This window comes from Chiloscyllium plagiosum, unplaced genomic scaffold (genome assembly GCF_037043375.1).
Source record: "Chiloscyllium plagiosum isolate Xiang-an unplaced genomic scaffold, Cpla_swu_hap1 HiC_scaffold_1, whole genome shotgun sequence".
Lineage (NCBI taxonomy): Eukaryota > Metazoa > Chordata > Chondrichthyes > Orectolobiformes > Hemiscylliidae > Chiloscyllium > Chiloscyllium plagiosum.
In genome coordinates, this window is record NW_028270139.1 from 83,951,329 (window position 1) to 83,971,592 (window position 20,264).

The 20,264-nt window shown below is 41.8% G+C and overlaps 1 long non-coding RNA gene across 1 annotated transcript in view; it reads right to left on the minus strand.

Moving 5' to 3' along the window:
• Positions 1-2,054: 2,054 nt before the first annotated feature.
• Positions 2,055-20,264, minus strand: part of LOC122555623 (uncharacterized) — a 52,254-nt gene continuing 34,044 nt past the window's right edge. The window contains exon 5 of the long non-coding RNA XR_015758465.1: positions 2,055-2,095. This is a non-coding gene — a long non-coding RNA (uncharacterized LOC122555623). The remainder of the gene's footprint in view (positions 2,096-20,264) is intronic.

The window sequence follows — 20,264 nt, forward strand, 5'->3', positions numbered from 1 at the left end:
TTTCCCCCAGACATGATCGACAATGCTCTCCACTGCATCTCCTCCACTTCCCGCTCCTCCGCCCTTGAGCCCCGCCCCTCCAATCGCCACCAGGACAGAACCCCACTGGTCCTCACCTACCACCCCACCAACCTCCATATACATCGTATCATCCATCGTCATTTCCGCCATCTCCAAACGGACCCCACCACCAGGGATATATTTCCCTCCCCTCCCCTATCAGCGTTCCGAAAAGACCACTCCCTCCGTGACTCCCTTGTCATGTCCACACCCCCCACCAACCCAACCACCACACCCGGCACCTTCCCCTGCAACCGCAAGAAATGCAAAACTTGCGCCCACACCTCCCCCCTTACTTCCCTCCAAGGCCCCAAGGGATCCTTCCATATCTGCCACAAATTCACCTGCACCTCCACACACATCATTTACTGCATCCGCTGCACCCAATGTGGCCTCCTCTATATTGGGGAGACAGGCCACTCACTTGCAGAACGTTTCAGAGAACACCTCTGGGACACCTGGACCAAACAACTCAACCACCCGTGGCTTAACACTTCAACTCCCCCTCCCACTCCATCAAGGACATGCAGGTCCTTGGACTCCTCCATCGCCAGACCATAGCAACACGATGGCTGGAGGAAGAGCACCTCATCTTCTGCCTAGGAACCCTCCAACCACAAGGTATGAACTCAGATTTCTCCAGTTTCTTCATTTCCCCTCCCCCCCACCTTGTCTCAGACCCAACCCTTGAACTCAGCACCACCTTCCTAACCTGCAATCTTCTTCCTGACCACTCCGGCCTATCACCCTCACCTTAACCTTCTTCCACCTATCGCATTTCCAACATCCCTCCCCCAAGTCCCTCCTTCCTACCTTTTATCTTAGCCTGCTTGGCACACTCTCCTCATTCCTGAAGAAGGGCTCATGACCGAAACGTCGATTCTCCTGCTCCTAGACGTGCCTGACCTGCTGTGCTTTTCCAGCAATACATTTTCAGCTGAAGATATCTCAAGGCCCTTTACAAAAGGCATTATCAAAGAAAATTATACGTTAAGACAAGAAATTTAAAATAGGACATACAAAAAGAAGTCATCAAAGAGGTTTTAAGAAATGCCTAAAAGGAAGAAATCAAAGGAGAAAGATGGAGATGTTGAGAATTTCAGTGCTTAGGGTCTAAGCATTGGTAGCATTGAGCTGCCAACAATGAACTGAAAAAAGCAAAGTGACACACAAGTCAACTACCCTTTAAGCAGTTTCATTAGGCTATAGACGGTAATATGTCAGGCAGCATCCAAGGACCAGGAGAATCAACGTTTCGGGCATAAGCCCTTCATCAGGAATGAGGCTTGTGGGCTGGGGCTGAGACCCATAAGCCTCAGTCCTGCTCCTTGGATGCTGCCTGACGTGCTGTGCTTTTCCAGCACTACACCTTCGACCCTGATCTCCAACATCTGCAGTCCTCACTTTCTCCTATAGATGGTAATATGTTTACTAATTCACTTCATTTGTTAAACTCACCAAGCTTTTACTAATTTGTTGCTGGATATCCTCATGCTACTTGACATTGTGAAGGAGCTTTCTGACAGTGCTGCCCCATCAATCAGGCATTCAGTTCTGTGCACCCATCAGAGTTTTTCAGTAACTTGGCTCATCTGTCTCCCCTGCAGCAGACTAACTGCTAACTGCTCACCTATCCTTTCCTCCTACTCTGCCTCCATGTACCTGGTATCTATCTATCCTCTAAATTAAGCGCAGTGTTGGCATTTTGGTGGGAGCTGTGAGTGTAAACTGGAAGGTTCCAACTCTCGGATTTCTGAGATGGGAAAGGTCAGCTTGTGAGAAGAAGGGGAGAAAGTAAGTACTGCTGTATTATCATCCGCAGCTTGTGATAGGAAGGAGAAGAGAGAGAGAGAGGAGCATTGAATTTGCTGAAACCTTCATCAGAAATCTATCCAGCACCACAAGTGACCATGACCTGAGTAATACCTCTTCCCATGATGGTCAGCATTGTCTACCCAATGAGAGCTAAAACATGCACATCTACTCATCCCATACCAGTTCTTTCCAGCTTTGTCCTGTAAGGTGGCAACTGCTCCTGCAAGTCAGAGGAAACAGTGTGTCAGTGAGTGGGACTAGAAGATAGAAAAAAAATGAGTAGAAATGGCATTATTAAAAATTTCACCTTAAACCACAGAGACCATTTTGGAGAAAATAGCAGAAGTGACAAAGGAAGTGTTCAATTTTATGAATGCAAATGTGAGTCTGACTAATAAAGTTCTGGATCAGTGGTGCTGGAAGAGCACAGCAATTCAGGCAGTATCCAACGAGCAGCGAAATCGACGATTTGGGCAAAAACTCTTCATCGGGCTTTTGCCCGAAACGTCGATTTCGCTGCTCGTTGGATGCTGCCTGAATTGCTGTGCTCTTCCAGCACCACTGCTCCAGAATCTGGTTTCCAGCATCTGCAGTTATTGTTTTTACCTCCCTGACTAATAAAGTTGTTGAGTCACAGGCATAATCTGTTACGTGGAATTATGACATGGATGCATTTGTGGAAACTTGCATGATATAATAACCTGGAATTGACTTTTAAAACTAGTCTTTACCATACATTCAACAAGGACAAAATGAAAACACAGGGATCTGACAGCATGGTTAATGTTTAAGAGTTGTGGTTATCAATGTTTCCTGCCCATTCCTAATTAATAGCAAACTTCATTGCTTTGGGTCTGGAACCAGCATTCTGGCTTTAGATACCTTACAGATTTCCTTCATAAAACACTCTTGGGTCAACAGAGTGAGAAATTGATTGAGATTGACAGGACTGTGAAATTTATGGCTTTCAAATCCTAAAACAAAAGGCAGTGGTTTCCTTCTCAAATGCAAAATGTTTGCACACAGGTATGGTTCTGAGAATTAATTTGGAGATATTTCCAAGATTTTCAAGATAATTTGCCATAGTCTTTACTCCTTTCACAGGAGGTAGAAATACAGGGTCAAATTTCTTGACAAGCCTGAACAACAGTGGTTCATGAGGCTTGGTTTTCCTGGCAGGTTGTTGTTGTAATATGCAGTGTCCTTTCTCCAAGTAGATCAGATATACATGCATTGCTTGTCTTCAAAGTGTAGATTTTCTTCTCTTTTGGCTCTAAATAACGTTGACATTTTCAGGACATTACAGGCTGCCGTGTACATGTATGGCTTCTTGGTGTCCATGTTTTCAAGTATTGTCACTCTATTTACTTTTTCAACTGATGAATCTAGTCAGAGCATATAGTTGTCACAACTCACTGTTGGAAATCAAGCCGAATCCCAGAGCAGTGACAAAAGCTTCAGGTAAACAGTTATAAACTGTTGGCATGTATTACTACAAATTAAAAGCCTTGGGTTGCTGAGATGATCGTTATGATCTTTATGCTGGTCAGAGTGTTGATTTTCTGTCATGTTCCTCACGAGCTTCTGCTGGTTTGCATGAGACAGAAGGGGTCTGGTTCATTTATAAAACATTTATGACTTATCAGTCACAGCTTACACCAACTGCTGAAGGAAAGATGAACTGGTTTTCTTCAGGTTTAAAGTGGGTTTTGTCTGCAGAGCACAGTAAGATAGCTTCTCTGCTTGTGGAGATTGGAACATTTCTCTCTACCTTGTTCCCAAGTTCAAGCTCTTCAGTTACCAGAGAATCAATCTTATGGCTTTTGACAGTGTAAAGGCTTTTGTCATTGATAACTGGTCACTAGTTGATGAACCAATCAACTTGTTATTGCCACCCAGCCACATCTGTACACCGAACCCCATACCTTCAGTTTGTCTACAACCCAAATGTCATTACTGCTTGTTGAAATAGTTGTTTACATGATGCTTGCCTTAAGTTTTAGATGACTAATTTGTTATAATGGTGGTTTTAAAACAATTCTTCCCTTTTCAGTTCATGGTTTTAAAAAGGAAAAAACCAAAAGGACACAGTCTTCACAAAGTAAAGTGCATGAACTGGTGATTCAGAGGGAACCCCTCTAAATAAGGCGGACACTGATTGGGTAAGGAAGTAAATGCTTGTAAAATGTAACTTTGTAAATAAGTATCAAAATATGCAATAGATAGAATAGGGCGACATGGTGATTCAGTAGGTTAGCACTGCAGCCCCACAGTGCCAGGGACTTGAATTTGATTCCACTCTCGGGTGACAGTCTGTGTGGAGTTCGCACATTCTCCTGTGTCTACATGGGTTTCCTCTGGGAGTTCATTTTTTCCCCAGTCCAAAGATGTGCAGGTTAGGTGGATTGGCCATGCTACATTGTCTATAGTGTCCATGAATGTGCAGGCTAGGTGAATTAGTTATGAGAAATGCAGGGTTATGGGAAAGGGTAGGGGGTGGCTCTGAGTGGGATGCTCTTCGGGGGGTCGGTATGGACTCAATGGGCCGAATAGCATGCTTCCAGACTACAGGGATCCTATGGTTCTGTTTGCTCCAGCACTATCAATTACTTGCTGGCTTTGTGGAAAATGACACTGATCAGATTGTGACAAGTTCAGGTTCTCATAGATTGCAGACATGGGAAACATTGCACTCTCAGTTCAGTGAAGAGAGTTTATCTGTTACAGGGCATGGCATTCCATTCATGTTCAGCTGGTATGTAATCGCAAAACTTATTTGCGCACATTTGTTCAAAATATACTGAAAGCTGCCACAATGCGTTCATTCTGCACCAGTCAAGATGAGAGTGATGCTGGAAAAGCAGCATCCGTTCAGGCAGCATCCAAAGAGCAGTAAAATCGACGTTTCGGGCAAAAGCCCTTCATCAGGAATACAGGCAGAGAGCCTGAAGGGTTTTGCACCAGTCAAGTTTATCCCATATCTTTCATACGGCATCACTGTCAGATCTGCATGCTGGCCTCATACAGGCTTAACTTTGTTTAACTGGAGCTATGCAGCCCTATACCTTACTATTGCTGAATACATTACACTTTCCCAACACAAAACATTCCAACAATAAGTCATTTTTCCATTTCACTAACACTCACTGCTTTAGTAATACCATTCTCATTAAAGCCGATGTCCACTAGGCAAGTGGGAGGCAACATTAAGGATGGCTGGTCTGTGGGAACTTGAAATAAAACTTGAACAGTTACAATAAAGCAGACATGGTGATCAGTGTGACAATACCTGATTGTCTGAAACTCCTTGGTGTTTTGAGTTCTCTTCTTTCATGAGAATAAAAATAATAGTGAAAAATGGAGTGTGTGGAGAGGACTGAAGGATATTTGTAGAAGGTGGATGTGAGGAATGGTATAGGATGACAATAAGATAAAGATCAGTGTTATCTGTTTGGATGGGGATGTGAGATGATGACAGAGCTACAAGGTATGTAGTTCTGAAGAGCACTGTGCAGGAAATTTGGGGATTTCAGTGAGGAAGTTTGTATTTAAATGTGGAATGTCACCCACCTTTCTTGCCCCTGAGAAGATTATTAGACCCATTCTGCTACTTTCACCAAGTTGTGGTTCCACAATTCTGTTGCTTTTCCCCGAATGCCTGTTTGCTCATAGACACTGGTCTATTCCACCAATCAAATGGATTGTCACATTGCAGTGAGCTCTTACTTCCCATAGCATTACCTATGAGAACAATTAGATAAAAAGTGTTCTCTCTAAGCCAAATGATCCTGCAACATTCTGTATGTTCCACACAGGCCACAGGCAAGTTTATGTCAATAAATAACTCCAAATACTTGGCTGCACCAAATAAAATTAACAGGCTCACACAATTACAGCAATCACCCAATAAGATAAATGGTAGCGCATATCAGGGTGAGCTTGTTACAGTGGCGTTCCATCACACAACACTTGGAGAATAGCAGAATTAGAATTCAAGACCAGGTCCCTTTCAATAGAAATCATTTGACAGTCAGGAGCTAGTTGTCTTCCTGCCAACCCCTTATGATCAGTCAGCAACCCTGGAAATGGGATGTTAACATTGTGGCTGATTCAAAACGTCAGGGAAAAATTAGCTCTGAGATCATTCAAGCTTCCAAAACCACTACTGCAAGCTGGTCTCCATGTTAAAAGTCAGCCTGTTTCAGCTCAATGAAAGCAGTCCTGATGACTGGCTATTGACCTGAAATCAACTAGGAGAAAGTGGAGATTAGAGTCGAGAGTGTGGTGCTGGAAAAGCACAGCAGGTCAGGTAGCATCCGAGGCTTGATGAAGAGCTTTTGCCTGAAACGTTGTCTCTCCTGCTCCTTGGATGCTGCCTGACCTGCTGTGCATTTCCAACACCACACTCTCGACATTGACCTGAAATGTTAATTTTGTTTCTGTCTTCAGAGATGTTGCTTGATCTGCTGAGTATTTTCAGCCTATTCAGCTTTCATTTGCACATGTGTCAACTCCACATGAGATCAGTTAATTGGTAATAACTCAGGACCCTTATTGATCTGAATGATTGCCCATGCTCAGCATTAACTAGCTAGCAAGAGAACTGTCTTTTTTTTGCAGGTTTGGTAATATTCATGTATTGTTGGGCTTTACTTTCATATAGATTGTTAAATTTCAAACTAAGCTTAAAAATATCTTGCAAATCATTTACCATTATTGCATTACTAAATAAATACATGTATGAATTTAGCTTGTTGTATTTGTAGGCTGTTTATGGTATATTATTCAAATTAGACCCAGGAAAGGATGCTGTGCTTAGTAAATAAATTAAGGAGGAATGATGTTTTTTTTTAAAAGTAATTTTAAAAAAATTAAGTAAATATATATTTCTATGTACACAAGTATTAAATCACATTTTACATAGACAGCAATTATTGACTCCTTAGGCATGATGTTGGGAGACAAGCAGATTTTAAGATTTCTATTGTTGGGTGTTTGCAGGGATGTTCTAGGAAGCAGTTAAAATCAGATCTGCCAGCTTTGAGGTTGTACCTGATGGACCAAGTAATGGAGTAGCTAAAGGTATTAAGAGACAGGGGGCAAAGGTAAGTTAATGGAACAAGGTCATAGCTGAGCTTATTGAATGGTGGAGGGTTTAAAATGGGCAAACTTGAGAACTGCAGATGCTGGAAATCAGAGTCTAGAGTAGAATGGTGCTGGAAAAGCACAGCAGGTCAGGCAGCATCCGAGGAGCAGGAAAATTGACATTTTGGGCAAAAGCCCTTCATCAGGAATGAAGCAGGGAGCCTCCGTGGTGGAGAGATAAATGAGAGGGAGGTGGATCTGGGGAGAAGGTTGCCAAGAGTGCAATAGGTGGATGGAGGTGGGGATGAAGGTGATAGGTTGGAGAGGAAGGTGGAGCGGATAAGTGGGAAGGAAGATTGGCAGGTGGGACAGGTCATGAGGATGGTGCTGAGCTGGAAGGTTGGCACTGGGGTAAGGCAGGGGGAGGGGAAATGAGGAAATTGGTGAAGTCAAGTTCAGCTGAGGTCAACTAGTCCTATATGTAATCTTCTTGCTATTAAACTCCACTTCTCAATTAGTAAAGGCTATGAAATTTTATGTTTCATTAACCATTTTCTCAACCTGTCCTGCTAACTGTAGTGACTTAAAATCATAGAACCTTACAGTACAGGTTAGTCTGTACTGATCCGCTGAAGAGCATCCCACACCATCCATGTATTTACCAGAGCTAACCCACCTAGCCTGCACACTATGGGGTAATTTAGAATGGTCAATCCACTTAACCTGCCCATCTTTGGACTATGGGAAAATACTGGAGCAGCCAGAGGAAACCCACACATACATGGGGAGAACGTGCAAACTGCACACAGACAGTCATCTAAGGCTGAGTCTCAGGTGCTGTGGGGCAGCAGTGCTAACCACTCAGCCACCATGCCATCCAACTTGTGCACATATATATCCAGCTCCCTTTACTCCCGTGCCTCATTTAATATATGACTTTTATTTTATATCATTTTTTTTCGCTTTCTTCCTACCAAAATGAATCATTTCACATTTCTCCATATTGAACTTCATCTATCCTCTTTTCAACCACTCAACGACTCCTGAAATTCTACACTGTCCTCCTTACAGTTTGCAATACTTTTATGTTTTGGATCATTCACAAGCTTTGTAATTGTCCCCTGCACACTAATGTCTTGTCATTAATGTTTATTAGGAAAAGCAAAGGTTCCAACACTGATCCCTGGAGAAAGCTTCCTCCCACCTAAAAAAAGCAACAATCAGTCACTACTTTCTGATATCCAGCACCCAATTCCATATGCATGTTCCAATTGTTCTTTTTATACCAAGAGCTATAACATCGCTCACAAAACCTTTGGAGAGAACTAAATCAAACACCCGTTAACATTCAAGTATACCAAATAGACTGCATTGTTCTCATCAGCCCGCTCTGTTACCTTTCCAAAACTCTAGTAAGTTAATAAAGTTGCTTAAGAAATCCATGCTGACCTTTTTCAATTAACCTGCATTTGTCCATGTCAATGTTAACATTGACTTCAATTTTTTTTCCAGAATTATCCCCTCATTGAGCTTAAACTGACTCCATCCTTTTGTTGAACAAGGGTGTAACATTTGTTATTCTTCAGCTTTCTGGTACTATCTTGAATATAAGGAAGTCTGAAACTTTATGGCCAATGCCTCCACAATTTCTATTCTCACTTCTCTCATTATCCTTGAATGTATCTCATCTGGTCCTGGGGCCTAATCCACTTTAAGTACAGACAGCTCCAATACTTCTTCAATATCAAGCATAAACCTTTCTAGTGGCTAAGCTATCTTCTCTTTCTGCAGGGTCTGAGTAGAATCTTCAAAAAGGGAGGTGTGAAATATTCTTTTAGTACTGCAGCTATGATCTTTGTCTGTATGTACAATTCCCCCTTTTGGTCTCCAGTTGGTTTTACGCCACCTTTTCCTATCACTTGACAGTTTATATGTTGATATTTTATGACTTTTAAGCTAGCTGCGAATCTTCTTGCATGATCCCTTTTTTCTTCTCTTACTTACTTGTTCATTTATCCTCTGAACATTCCGTATATAGCTCAGTTTTCAATATGTTTTCGAGCTGAAATCTGCCATACACCCTGAGCACATTTTTGTTCTTTATGCCATCCATAATATTTTTGTCATCCAGGGAGTTCAGGGTTTGTTTGTCCTACCTTTTCTTTCAAGGGAAATATCTTGACCGTGCCTGAAATACCTTTTTTTTTAAAGCAGCATTGTTCAGCTACATTTTTTTCATCCATCTTTGACTCTAATTTATTCAAACTAGATCTGTTTGTACCCCATTGAAGTTTACTTTCTCCCAATCAATTGATCTTGCTCTCGATTGGTCCTTTGTCATTTCACATAGTCATATGGAACTTTATGATAGAAAAGTTACTCTTCCCTAATTGTCCGTTGTACCAAGATTCCCAAGAACCAGATATACCTCCTTTCCAGCTGAATTGGAATCATACAGATACACAACATTTGTCTAAACATACTTAATGTCTCTAGAAATCCTGTACAATGGCCTCTCATTGTACTTTGTGCCACCTTAGTCTATATTCAGTGAAGTAATGTCTCCTGTTATAGCTATTCGTCATAGAGTCATAGAGATATACAGAATGGAAACAGACCCTTTGGTCTAACCCGTCCATGCCGACCAGATATCCCAACCCAATCTAGTTCCACTTGCCAGCACCCGACCCATATCCCTCCAAACCCTTCCTATTCATATACCCATCCAAATGCCTCTTAAATGTTGCAATTGTACCAGCCTCCATCACTTAACTCCTCTCTGTATGTTTGTTGTAAATTATTGGTTGAGATTCTCCCCATTAGGAAAAGGGCATTAGGTATGGTCTTTGGATGCAGCAGGAGTATTTGATAGATGGAAGGTGATTGATAACGCAGCTTAAAATGGTTTGGCCTGGGACACTAACTCCTGAAGTTCTGGAGTTGAGATGACTGACCTCTAACAACGACAATTGTTTCAAAAACCGAAATTGCTGGAAAAACTCAGCAGATCTGGCAACATCTGTGAGGGGAAAGCAGAAATAATATTTTGGGCCCACTGGCCCTTTTTCAGAACCACAATTGTTTCCTTTGTGACTCCAACAAGCACAGTTTTTCCCTTGATTACCATTGATTCCAGTTCTGCTGGGGTTCCTTGATGCTGCCTTTAGCCAAATGCAGCTACGATGTCAAGGGCTGTCACTCTCACCTCCCCTCTGGAATTCAGCACATTTGTCCATGTGTGAAAAAAGGCTGTAAAGAAGTCAGGAACTGAGCGACCCTCGTCCAACTGAACTGAACATCAGTGAGCAGGTTATTGCTGAGCAAATGCTGCTTGATAGCAGTTTGTGTTGATAACACTTTTCTGATGGGCTAGAGTAGACTAGAATTGTGGTAATTGACTGGGTTGGATTTTCCCTAGTTTTTTGTGTGCAGGACATATTTGGGCAGTTTGCACATTGTTGAGTACATGCTAGTTGTACTGGATTGGGTGGGGGGCAAACACTGGAGCACATCTTCAGGGCTATTGCTGGAATATTGTCAAGAGCCATAGCTATTGCAACATCCAGTGCTTCCACTTTTTTTTATACCATATGGACTGGAATGAATTGGCTGAAGACTGGCATCTGTGAAGCTGGGGAATTCTAGAAGAGACTGAGATGAATCTTGCACTTATAGAGTCATAGAGTCCGGCAGCACGGAAAGAGACCCTTCAGCCCAACTCGTCCATGCAGATGATGTTGAATCTTGTAGGGGTCTGAGTAAGGTGGGCATCATGTGGCAATTTCAATATGCAGGCAGTCTGGGAAAATCAGGTTAGTAATGGACCTCAAGAAAACAAATTCATGGAATGTCTATTAGATATTTTTGGAGCAGTGTGTGGTAGAGCCCACAGAAGCAGACTTGAATAGAGAGCTGAAGGTGAAGGAACCTCTTGTGTCAGTGACCACAATATGATAGAATTGACTGCAGTTTGAAAGGGAGAAGCTGGAATCAGATGTAACGGTATAACTATCGATCCCACAGTTACCTGGACTATACCTCCTCCATTCCACCCTCCTGTATAAACACTATCCCTCACTCCCAATTCCTCTGCCTCCACTGTATCTACTCCCAGGAGGAGCAATTCTACTCCAGAACATTCCAGATGGCCTCCTATTTCAAGGATCGCAACTTCCCCTCCCATGTGGTCAACAATGCCCTCAGCACATCTACTCCACTTCCCGCACCTCCGCCCTTGAACCCCATCCCCTCCAATCGCAGCAAGGATAGAAACCCCCGGTCCTCATCTATTCTCACCCCACTATTCTCCAGATACAGCACATTATCCTCCGTCATTTCTGCCACCTACAATCAGATCCCACCACCAGGAATATATTTCCTGCCCCACCCCTATCTGCATTCCGCAGAAGCCATTCCCTGTGCGACTCCCTCGTTAGGTCCATGCCCCCACCAACCCAACCACCACACGCGGCACCTTCCCTTGCCACTGCCAGAGGTGTAAAACCTGCGCCCACACCTCCCCCCTCACCTTCCTCCAAGACCCCAGAGGATCCTTTCACATTTGGCAGAGATTTTCCTGCACATCCAAACACCTCATCTACTGTGTCCATTGCTCTTAATGTGGTCTCCGCTACATTGGGAAACAGGATGCCAACTTGTGGAATGTTTCAGGGAACATCTGCAGGACACTCCAAATAACCCACCGCCCTGTGGACGACCACTTCAACTCCCTGTCCCACTACATCAAGGACATGCAAGTCCTGGACCTCCTCCACTGCCAAATCCAAGCCACCCTAGGCCTGGAGGAAGAACGCCTCATCTTCTTCTTGGGACCTTGATTCCAAGTTCTATACTACCAACTGACTATTATAAAGAGATACATATTACTTGTATAATCAATGTCAAAATGAAGCAGGGGTTCTTTGCTTGTTGATACATGCATAATGGCACAGGTTAACAAAGCTTTCAAAAAGGACCGGTCTGATCTCTAAAGATAAAGATTGAAAAGAGAAGTTATGATCGCCTTGTAGCTAACTTTGTATAAGAATTGTATAGGATTCTGATTCATGGGACACTTGCAGCAGTATTAGGGAAAGAGAGAGCTTTTCCAATGGGATAGAATTCAATTGAAGCTTCTGTCAGCATCTGCAGAGAGAGAAATCGAGTGAATAATTGAATCTAGCATGACCCTTTTACAGAATTGACATCTGAGCACTCACTTTATAATGCTAAAAAAAAGGGTTTAAAACAAGGAAACTTTCATCCAGCTGAAGAGGGTGTTGGTGAGGCTGCAGCTGGAGTATTGCGTACAATTTTAATTTACATAATAAAAGAAAATATACTGGAATTGGGCACAATTCAAAAGAGATTCACCAGGCTGATTCCTGGGATTATTGCATTGACTTAACAAGAATGGCTAAACAGGTTTAGAACTTTATTTATAATAGCTTAGAAAAATGAGGAGTGATCTTATTGAAACATATAAAATTCTGAGGGCTCTTGATGGCACCGATGTTGAGAAGATATGGGGAATCACAAACCAGGCAACATAGTTACAGAATAAAACTGACATGTGACAGAATTTCTTCTTCCAGAGGGATGTCAAAGTCTGGAATTCTCTTCCCTAGTGTGTTGTGGAGGCTAGATCAGTGAAAGTACTCAAAGATGTCTTAGATTTTTGAAATACTGGGGAAGCTGAGGCCTATGAGGAGCTAGCATGAAAGAAAAGTTCAGGCCTGGGGTTGATCAGCCATGATCTTGTTGAATGGTAGAGCTATGTCAAGGGACCAGATGGCCTGCTCCTCTTCCTATTTCTTATGTTCTTATGGTCACACTTACTGAAACTTGTCAGTTCAGATTGAAAAGAAAGTATTCATAATTTGAAAATAATTAGACTGAAAGTGCCTGGAGTATATTTCACTCCATTCCACCAAGCTAATGCTCAAGTGCTGAAGGTGAAAACTTGTATTTATCAGAGGGAGAAGTTACAAACCAACAAGTTAATCTTGTGCTTTTCCCAGCTACATTGAAGGAAACAAAGACACATTTTTCTCCTCCTATTTTGAAATATTCCTAATCTTGAATGTTATTTGAAAACATGGAAGATTTTTAAGTGGAGTTTATCTCCTTCCTCACAATCATGATCACACATATCTTTCTTCTAAATTCTTTTCCAAACAACTATCCAAACTGGCAATTATAATGTAACTTTAATACAGTGGAATGTCCAATATACTTGGTGCGTAATCAGACAAAAATTGGCACAGAGCTAAAGTGGAACATGTGAAATGTTTTGCCAAAGAGTTAAGTTTGAAGTAACATATTTTGGGAGGAAAGAGAAGCCAAGAGTGAAAGACCCAGATGGATAAAATCATGATGGCCAATAGGAAGACAAAGAAAGTGATGGAGTCGATGTTAGAAATGCAAGGATATAGAATTCTCAGAAGATTGTAAGGTATAAAAAGGACATAGAGATAGAGAAAGCAAGGCAATAAAAGGATTTAAAACATTATGTTTTGTGGGTTGGCCTGGAGCGTTTGTTTTAGTTTAGTAGAAATAATTCAATTGGCTTGACTATTTTTACATTGCTTTCACAAGGCCAAACACCACTAATACATCAGATAAAAAAGTTTTGCAGTCACAGTGCCAAATAGCCACGATACTGATCAGTGACATCATAGAAGCAGTAACCATTACAAAACAGATGACTGAATTCAGTAGTGAATCTCAATTACGTTATGATCAATTTCTTATTAGGCTGAGATTTATACTTACATTTTTGTGTTTTGGATTTGTTATAAATAAATATTTAAAAACATTAATAACAACGTTAATGTGGGAGAAGGGAATAGTCAGTCACCAATAGTCAATAATCACCCTGGCATGTCCTTGGCTTTTTAAGACAGTGGCCAGAATGAATAGAAGCCTGTACAATTTCAGATAAAGTGAATCTTGTGAAACATTATACTGCCCCAAAAATTGAGCCAATGTGTATAAATGGCCAAACCCAATGAAATTAATGAAGTAACAAGTAATGATCAATGGGCTAGTATCAATAGGTTTGAATTGAGATGACGTAATGCCAATGTTACTGATGAAAGGTTTGAGAAGCATTTTTAATGCGTGTACCCTGCAGTCATCAGAGTGATATTGGTCATGGATGGTACGGAATCCTCCTGGGGCAGGACTATGGAGCATCACTGTCAGTGTGGGAGTCTGAGCTCAAATTATAGTCTAGATTAGAGTGATGCTGGAAAAGCACAGCAGGTCAGGCAGCATCCGAGGAGCAGGAAAATCGACGTTTCGGGCAAAAGCCTGACCTGCTGTGCTTTTCCAGCACCACTCTAATCTAGACTCTGGTTTACAGAATCAGCAGTCCTTGTTTTTACCTTTACTGAGCTCAGTTTATACTCCTGCCTGAGTGATCATCCAACTGAAGTTGTAAAAATTGTAGAATTCAGTCAGTATCTTTTTTTCCCTTTTTAAAATAAACTTTTATTATTTGTTATTCCAGTGTAGTTTTTTTTGTGGTTGAGTCTCTTTTGATCTAAATGGTTTAAAGGGTTAGTTTGAAAGCAGATTAACCTGAATCTAAATTATTACCTCTTTAGAATCGACTGGTGAGAACTGATGAGACCTTGCTGGATCTTTAACCAATATAGCTCTGTGCATGGTGGCTCAGTGGTTAGGGCAGCACGGTGCTCAGTGGTTAGCACTGCTCTCTCACAGTGCCAGGCACCCAGGTTCAAATCCCACCTTGGGTGACTGGCTGTGTGGAGTTTGCACGTTCTCCCCGTGTCTGTGTGGGTTTGCTCCAGTTTCTTTCCACAGTCCAAAAATATGTGCAGGTCAGGTGAATTGGCCATGCTAAATTGCCAAAAGTGTTCAGTGCATTAGTCAGAGGGAAATAGGTTTGGGTGGGTTACACTTTGGAGGTTGGTGTGGACTTGTTGGGCTGAAGGAGCTGTTTCCATACTGTAGGGTATCTAATCACACAAACATGAACTTCGGTGATCATTGTTGTGGGGGGTGAAATATTTTTCCATTTGAAACTTCCACTGGCATCACCAATCATAGTTTGAATTAAGCACTGTGCGCGTTGCATTATAAAGTCAGATATATGGTGAAACATATTGAATTCTCTACCGAAATTGCTTCAATTTCTTTATCACTTATTTGTAGTTGAGATTGCCACTTTAGAGGCAGTTTTGTGCTGTGTTTTCACACTCACTTCACAAGGATTCTCAAGAACAACAGCAAAAATAATCATCCATTGTACAGCCTTTCCAAGCTGCTCCAGACATTTCACCTTCCATTGATCTGACAACAAAATTTTAAAAGTTTTGAACTGGTTTATTATCACAAAGTAAAAGCTTGTTGGAATCATGAGGGCCAGATATCATGTAGAAAATTAGAAACAGGTTCAACTGCAACCATCCCATTGTCCTCCCACTTCTAGTTATAGCGTTGATTGTCTGGTCACTAAAGCAGTCATGGAGAGGACATGGATACATTTGCTGGCTATAATGAATATAATGACAATAGAAATTAGAACATTAGAATAAAGGGAACATTTGCAGGATGGCAAACTATAACATGTGGAGAGCTGGGGCTACAATTATTCAACATACATTAATAACTGAATGAAGTATGTGAATGTACTATTGAAAAAGCTTGCGGATTACATAAAAATAGATTGGAATACAAATGGCAACGATGAAACAAAAGGGTCTACAAAAGGATATAGAAAGATTAAATGAGTGAGCAAAAATTTAGCAGATGGAATATAATCTGGGAAATTATGAGGTTATGCACTTGGTGGGTCAAATGACCTACTTCTGCTCCTGCACCTTATGGTCTTATTTCAACTTCAGTACTAAAAGAATCAGACCAAAGATGGAATTTGCAGGAGCTTGGAGCTGGAAACAATAAAGGAAAGACAGTCTGAATGGGATCAGGATGACCTCCATAAACCTCTTTGCTTTACTGCTGATCTCACCACAGCACTGTTCATACCTGCCTACTAATGCATCCATGCTTCTCATTCTATCCTCACATCCTTGTCTATCATTCCACGTTGGGAATTTATCCTCGTCCTTGTCCAATTTCATCTCGCTCCCTGATAGCCACCTCACCAATGTACTGAATCCAGTGGGTGGATATATCCTATTATTCTGTTGCAGGAGAAGAGAACACAGAACACCGGGCAGGCTCCATCCACAGACCACAACTACAGCGGCAGAGGCACGGGAGATGTGTGTCATTATGATATTCTGTATATGAAAGTTTGTGGAATCTGGAATGCCAGCGTTACTTGCTAACACAATTAAATGTTAGAGATCTACATGTGATATGGTAATGTGTCGTACTGACTTGATTTCAACAGTAAAAGAAGTATGTTCTTCGTCATAAAGTCAAGCTACAATTCACTTACACTGTTTGCAGTCATGAACCTGATACAAGAAGGAACTGTAAAGATGCACTCTATTTTCTGGCTTTATTTTCTGTGTTTCAAGATGGCGTAGAAGAGTGGCAACACTAAACAACACTTTTCATTGTATTTGTAATACATATGACAATAAATGAATCTAAGTATTTCTGTTTCCATACCCTTTGATCCTTGAAGAACTAACTCCTTCCTGAAAACATTCAATGTTTTGGCCTCAACTGTTTTCTGTGGAGAGATGTAGAGTTTTGTTGAACTGCAGTAGACAATGCAACAGATAAGCTTTCATTGCTCAAAAGGTAATTGCACGGTTACTTGAAAAATTGGTACAGGCACAATGGGACAAAAAAACAAATGTAACAACTCCAGGATTCTATGATTTTATTGGGCCAACATTTTTCCAAGGAGCTTGTGGATCAGCATCTCTTTCAATCTTCATTTTGTAGCCGTGCAGAGCCAATATTAACGTCAACAATTTCAGATTATAATCTCATTTATGATTTTCTGTTTTTCTTTGGGACAGCAGCCACTGCAAAGATTCGGAAATTTCCCATTCACGCCTCCTCTAGACACATCTTTTGGTTCATTTCTCACCACCATCTTTACTCATCATTCTGACTTGGAAATGTATCGGCCATTCCTTCAGTGTGACTGGGTCAAAATCCTGGAACTCCCTCCCAAACACAATTGAGGTGTTTTCAAGAAGAAGTTAGATCATAGTTCTTTGGGCTAAAGGGATCAAAGGGGAAGATAACAGAAGCATTTAGATGTGTTCATTTATTGTCACAGTGAACGGTATTGTTTAATGTCACCGGTTGTCAACGCCATCTTGAAACACAGAAAAATAAAGCCAGAAAAATTTGAGAGTCTATCTACATCGCATGGACTTTAGTGGCTCAAGGTGGCAACTTGGTACCACCTTTGAATGAACAAGTTGGGACAGGCAATAAATACTGGCTTAACATCTCACAAATGAATAAAAAACATGTCTGATGGTATAGAAACCTTTCATTACTTAATAAGGAACTTTAATTGTAAGGAGCTGTGTAAGAAGTGCCTGCACAGTAGTGTGGAATGTATTGGAGATTCTGTTCCCCTGGAATGAAAAACAGTTGAAGCAAGATCACATTCCACGACGCCACAATTCATAAAATCTGCTCAATTGGTGAATACTTATATGTGCAAAGTTAAAATCACACAACACCAGGTCATAGTCCAACAGGTTTAATTGGAAGCACTAGCTTTCAGAGCACTGCTCCTTCATCAGGTGGTTGCGGAGTATAAGATCGCAAGACACTGAATTTATAGCAAAAGTTTACAAAATGATGTAACTGAAATTATATATTGGAAAAGACATGGATGGTTTGTTAAGTCTCTCATCTTTTAGAATGACCATGTTGGTTTCAGTTCTTTCATATGTAAGTCGCAAAACTTTTTTAAAAGTTACATTCTCAAGAGAACTTTAACAATTGGTGTCCTGTCGGCTCAGATAATGCATTGAAGGTGTGAGGTGCCCTGTGTGAGACTGTCTGTGCCCCAATGGTCAGACTGATCCTAAACTAAAAAACGGATTTACAGAATCTTACATGGATTCATGCAGTTTTTCAGCAAAGTAAAATGTAATTCTGCAAGTACAGATTCATCCCACATATGTGTATATGTGTGTGTCTGTGTGTGGGGAGGTATGTCAGGGGTTTATGAGTGACTGTGAGAGAGTGTGTGTATGTGTGTGAGTGTGAGTGTAAAGACGTATATGTCTGTGAGAGGTGCATGTGAGAGTCTGGGAGTGTATATGTGAGCATATGAGATAGGGTCTGCGTGAGTGTATGGGTCTGTAAGTGTGCGTGTGTGTCTATAGGAGTGTGTGTGTGTGTAGGAGTGTGTGTAGGAGTGTGTGTGTGTGTCTGTGTAGAAGTGTCTGTGTGTGTGTGTGCAAGCGCATCTGTGTGTGTGTGTTTGTGTGTGCATGCGTGTGTGTGTGTGTCTGTCTGCATGACATGAGCCCAAGGTCCTGATTGAGGTCATTGCCATGGTACCGAACTTGGCTATCAGCATCTGCTCAGCCACTTTTCATTGTTGTCTGTTCCAGAGTGCATCTTGGAGAACAGTCACCTAAAGGTCCGAGGTTGAATGTTCCAGACAGCTGAAGTGTTCTCCAACTGGGAGGGAACACTCCTGTCTGTTGATTGTTGTGCAGTGTCCATTCATCCGTTGCTGTAGCCTCTGCTTAGCTTCACCAATGTACCATGCCTACAACGTATGAGATAGACAATGTTGGCTGATTCGCATGAGTACCTGACACATACATGGTGGGAGGTGTCCCCATGTGTAATGGTGGTATCCGTGTCAACATTCTGACACACCTTGCAGAGTCTGCCATGACAAGGTTGTATGGTGTTGTCCTGAAAGCTGGGCAGTTTGCAATGAACAATGATCTGTTTGAGGTTTGGTGGCTATTTAAAGGTGAGAAGTGGAGGTGTGGGGAAGGTTTTGGTGAGGTGCTCATCCTCCTTGATAATGTGTTGCAGGTCATGAAGAACATGGCGTAGTTTTTCGGCTCCTGGGAGGTACTGGACAATAAAGGGTATCCTGTCGGTTGCAGCATGTGTCTGTCTCCTGAGGAGGTCATTCCGGTTTCTCGCTGTGGCACGTCGGAACTGGTGGTTCCCTGTTCTTATAAGGGCATCCTTGAGTACTTCCAGGTGCCCGTCCTGTTCCTTCTCATTTGAACAGATCCTGTGTATGTGTAGGGCTTGGCCATACGGGATGGCTGTTTTAATATGTTTCGGGTGGAAGCTGGAGAAGTGTAGCATCGTGAGGTTATCTGTGGGTTTGTGGTAGGGTGAGGTGCTGAGATGCCCATCCTTGATGGAGATGGATATATCCAAGAATGACACAGTTAGTAGAAAGTAATCCATGGTGAGTTTGATGGTGGGATGAAACTCATTGATATCAATGTGTAGTTGCTTCAGCTATGCATTATCTGGGCCGACTTGAGAATGTAACTTTTAAAAAGTTCTGGAATTTACATATGAAAGAACTGAAACCAACATGGTTATTCTAAAAATGAGAGATTTAACAAACAATCCAGGTCTTTTTCAATATATCATTTCACTGTAAACTTTTGCTATAAATTCTGTCCTACAATCTTATTCTCCACAACCACCTGATGAAGGAGCAGCGCTCCGAAAGCTAGTGCTTCCAAATAAACCTGTTGGAGGATAACCTGGTGTTGTGTGATTTTTAACTTTGTACACCCCAGTCCAACACCAGCATCTCCAAATTATGACTTATATGTGTAGTTTCTTTTTATTTCTGCATTACATATCAATAACTAATTTAGACATGGGTTCCAAGAGTGATTGGTTGGGGTAATTTGAATCTGACATGATTCATGTAACTTGCTGCCTGGAAAATTGGCAGGACCTCACCATCCCAAATCCTAACCCGGCCTACTGAGCAAGTGTCAAATATACACAAAAAAAGTCGAAGTAAAGCACAATCGGTCAGGCAGCATCCAAGGAGCAGGACAGTCTACATTTCCAGCATGAGCTCTTCATCAGGAATGAGGGGTGGCCCAAGGGGACTGAGAGATAAATGGGTGGGAGGTGGGGCTGGGTGGAGGGAAAGGTAGCTGGCAATGTGATAATGAGATGAAGGTGAGGGGGAAGGTGATAGGTCGGAGTCGAGGGTGGAGCAGATAGGTGGGAAGGAAGATGCACAGGTAGGACAGTTCAAGAGAACAGTGTCGAGTTAGAAGGTTGGATCTGCGATAAGGTAGGGGGAGGGTAAATGAGAAAGCTGATGAAATTCACATTGATCCTGTGTAGTTGGAGGGTCCAAAGGTGGAAGATAAGGT